Below are 4794 nucleotides of genomic sequence, written 5' to 3'. Positions count from 1 at the left end.
CTGACATAGCTGGGTCACGGTGTAGATGAAGAAACTCCATTTTAGATCAGTGGGTCATAATTAGTACAAAGAACAACCTGAGACTCCATTTTATTGCTCTGAGAAATCACGTATGCATGCAGGCCTGTTCTATGTATCTGCCTTAGTGCCAGGCACGGCCAGGGGGCAACAGGATGTTGCCGTTAGCTAGCTTTGATGTATAGATTGTAGGATGGATTTATGGTTTTGTTTTTCTCTCTGCTCTTACCTTTTGGCCAGAGCTGGTTAGACTGGTTTGGACTGGTTAGGACCCTATATAACCTTTGTGTCCGAAATTCTCGGGGTCTTCTGTTCATGCAGTCAGTTCTGCCCAGAAGTCCAGCATATATGCTTGTTTAATAAAAGCCTTTTCACATCTCTTCAGTCTCTGGCTCAAGTCTCTGCACTACTGACGGAGGTACCTTATCCAAAAGGCACCTTCATTTGGCGCAGCCGAACAGGGACTTGATCTACAGACTTGAGCCTGTTTGGCACGATCGTCTCCCTCGGAGGATTTCAAACCTTGCCTCCTACGAGACCCGTAATAGCCGGCATTAGCCTGATGGTTGATCAGGAATGGTTTCTCGTCGAAGACAACGGATTGCACCTTGAGAAGGAACGAATCGGTGGAGATTTCTGGCTCCTAGTTTTGTTGTGCCGGTACCGGACCTGTCTTGGTAAGTGAGAAGTTGATTCCTTCTCTATCCTGTCTCTACCTCTTCTGTCTAGTAACTTCTTAATCTGTTGTGAAGCACAGAGAGGTATATAGGATTCTGGTTTCTGGAAATTGGAACTTTTGTTGGGTGCATATATAGATTCTATAATATGGGTCAGAGCACCACCGACCCCCTTCAGATCATGCTTAAACATTTTACAACCGCCTTTTCTGGCGATTATGGCGACCCTAAGATGGCAAAGTCTACCCTCACTAAATTTTGTGTATATGAATGGCCCACTTTTGGCGTAGGATGGCCCCCCTCGAGGGTACTCTGGACTTGAATATTATACGTCAGGTATATATCCATGTCACCAGTCCCACTGAGGGACTGGTGGATACTGGTTGGATACGGTCTGACTAAAACCTTCCTGGCTTAAACCCCAATTGGACAAAGCTACCCTAGTGCATGTAATGGCCCTCCGGCGGAAGGTCCAGGAAAACTGCCCTGTTTTATCCGAGCCAATAGATAGTGGACCGGATCCGTTGGAACCCTCAGCGCCCCCACCTTCGTATACCCCTCGACCCGATTTGAACGTTCCTGTCGGTCTTGATGACTATGATATTCAGGATAAAACAGTGGTATACGTTATTTTAAACAGAATGGGTCTAGAGATAATAAGGAAAGTGTTTTCTTTCTTTCTTTTCTTTGTTTTTTGATTTGTTTAAGGATATCTTTTGACTTTAGGAGACATTATAATTCGTTTATACTGCTGTGGGTGTGTTACTTTTACTAGCACCAGTTTCTGATGGCAGACCTTTCTGCGTTGGTTATATGAAATTTGTACACCATAATGTGTATTTTTCTTTAGATTAGATTTTGATGTGACAGGAACAACAAACACTAGTGTTTGGCTTTAGGGATTGCAATGTATTTTGCCTATGATAAATAAACTAAGGTATGCTCATTAGTTCTGAATTGGTTCAGGCTTTTACACAGTCATGCTTGGACTGGATTAACTCTCCTCATCTTATGGTTTAGCACCATTTAGATCAATTCAAAGCAACAAAACAAACACCCAAACATTTTCCCTTTGCCCTATTGCTTTTCTTCCATCTATGTCCTCTTTCCTTTCCTCCTTGAAGTTCTTTTTTTTTTCTCTCATTGTTTCTTATACGTTTAATTCTGGGTTTGTAGAGGTTTTTTTGTAATTTTGTAATTCTTTACTGTTTTCTTCACCCTTATTTTTATTGTTGTCTGAGGCTTAGTATTTGGAATTTAATCAACTTTTTGTCATACTTGTCAAATTAATAAAACAAAAGCTCTGGGGACACCTGACAAGACACAGAGAACAAGAAATTGGTGATGTTGAGAAATTACCTGGGGAGATGGAAATAGCATTTAGGTTGGAAACCTGGGAAAGGTTGGTAAAGCAAGCCAGCATGATTGTTTTGCCGAAAGTTGCAGACAGGATAGTGTAAGTTGCTTAACAGGGTAAAATGCGTGTGGATCTAGCCAGAATTAAGAATGTGAGTTCGCACTGATGAACGAGAATAAGGACTGTGATTTTAGATATATGTTGCGTGCAGTGGATTTGTTACAGACAGTGAGTAATTTAAAGAAAGTTGAGCAAGATAGTTTACGTGTTCTCGCAGTTGTCAAAGTGTGTCTGCTGGTAATAAAAAAAAAAAAAAAAGCAACCGTTTGTCAGACATGTGGGGTTTGTGTTGGGCACATCCCTGCCTTTGTATCCCAGTGTTGGGGGATTTAAAGTACAAGACTAACAATGATAGAGGTTAAGTATCCATATTTTTCTGAAAATTGAAATATTTGCTAAACATGGGCTTGATAATTCAAGTTCAAGTTTCAAGTTTTATTATTATTTGATGAATCGCCTATACAAACATTTTAAGCGCTGAACAATTAAAAAAAAAAAAAAAAACATTTTAGAGGACAAACAATTTTAAGACACAAGTACAAAGTTAAATAACAAAGTTTTTAAGAGTTTTATAAAAGAGATAAGATCTTTTTCTTTTCTGATGTACAGTAGCAGTGCATTCCACGTTTGTGGCGCTGTAACAGAAAACATGTCATTTCTTCTTGTACCCACAATTTTTAAGGAAGGGACAGTTAATAAGTCTTGTGATGATGATCGTAGAGAACGAGGGGCATAATAAGGAATGATCATTCTAGACATGAATTGAGGCTCATTGAAAGCTAGAACTTTAAAAACCAAGAATAATATCTTAAAAGTAATTCGGTGGCTAATAGGTAGCCAATGGGACTTAATCAATAGCGGTGTAATGTGATCAACTTTTTTTTTTCCTTTATGAATGAGTTTTATTGATAACGGATGGATTGGGATTACTTCTTTTGTGCTAACAGTCTCCCTTGCTTTCCCTTATTGTGTCTTTATCCTGGTGTTCTTTATGAATTCTTTCTTCCCATGCATGTTTGTATAAAGTGTTATTATCAATCAGATAACAGCGGGATCTGGATAGCCCCTTCTGCCTTCCCCCAAACCCCCACCCCTCAACAATAAATGAAACCACACCAGCTTGGAATTTAGCCGCAGCTCAATTTAATAGAAAATATTTAATATAACAAACTTATGTGCATAAATTAACATCTTTAACACAGTAACTTCATATAACAACATCTGTCAGCTCCTCCCGAGCTACCCGGTGTGACCATCATAAATGGCCCCCAACCCCGCCATAAACAGCAAGAGTCTGAGGGGTGGCATGACCTCATGCCCCTTTAACCATGTCAATATCCCCCAGACACGGCTCCCAGCCGGTCCTCCGCTCATCGCCGGATGAGCCCCAGCACCCAGTAGCTCGGGAGATCCGCCTACCCGAGCTACTAGAGCCACTAATAGAGGGCGGGTGGGCGGGAAAAAGCCGCCCTGGAGGACCAGAAAAACTTCAGTCCTCCAGAGTCCCGGCTTTAAAACCTCCTCTCTCTCCACCCACTCCTCCCTTCACCAATCGCACACCGCGTTTCTTGTGCGCGCCTAACAACCTTACCTTCTCTTTCCCTGCCCCTCTAACCCCTCACCCAACTCAAGGCGGCACGAGGCTCCCAGCCCCGTGTTATCTTACGCCCTTCTAGACGGGCTCTCGGGCTACTCTTAACAGCGGGATCTGGATAGCCCCTTCTGCCTTCCCCCAAACCCCCACCCCTCAACAATAAATGAAACCACACCAGCTTGGAATTTAGCCGCAGCTCAATTTAATAGAAAATATTTAATATAACAAACTTATGTGCATAAATTAACATCTTTAACACAGTAACTTCATATAACAACATCTGTCAGCTCCTCCCGAGCTACCCGGTGTGACCATCATAAATGGCCCCCAACCCCGCCATAAACAGCAAGAGTCTGAGGGGTGGCATGACCTCATGCCCCTTTAACCATGTCAATATCCCCCAGACACGGCTCCCAGCCGGTCCTCCGCTCATCGCCGGATGAGCCCCAGCACCCAGTAGCTCGGGAGATCCGCCACAGGACTGTATACATACAGGCCCCCCCCCCCGAAGGAGCTGCGACTCTCACCGCAAAGCCAATACTCTTTCACAACCCGATGTAAAGTCATTAAGGAGGAGATCCCAACCCACGGCAGACAAATGGACCCCGTCGCTATGATATAATCCGGCACACGAAACATCCACCCATTCGTGCTTCAACTGCAAACCCCCCTGACCCATAACCCATTTTCCCACCTGACGATTAAGCTTCGCCAACCCTCGAGTCCAGCGACGTGACGCCAAACATCGAGGGCGCGGTACTATATCTGACCAGAATAACAATACACTAGGGAACCAATCCAAAACCACCCTTAAATCGTCTTTAATGATGTTAATCAATTCCCTCCCCGAGCAAGAATCTACATCATTTCCTCCCAAGTGAATAAGCAATATGTCTGGATGACGTGGGCGAGATCTCAGGCGCTCCATCAACAACAGTAGCTGACTCCATCGCATTCCGCGTTGACCCCACCAGGAAACACGGAGACCCTGCTGGCCCAGACCAAGATGACATCCACCGGGGCGGATCAACGCCCTCTCCGCTGCCCAGTGTATGAAAGAGTGCCCAACAATCCACAACGAGTAACTG

The sequence above is a fragment of the Geotrypetes seraphini genome, chromosome 8 (genome assembly GCF_902459505.1).
Source record: "Geotrypetes seraphini chromosome 8, aGeoSer1.1, whole genome shotgun sequence".
Taxonomy (NCBI): domain Eukaryota; kingdom Metazoa; phylum Chordata; class Amphibia; order Gymnophiona; family Dermophiidae; genus Geotrypetes; species Geotrypetes seraphini.
The sequence above is the reverse complement of the archived record's forward strand: the minus strand, read 5'-3'. Positions refer to the sequence as shown.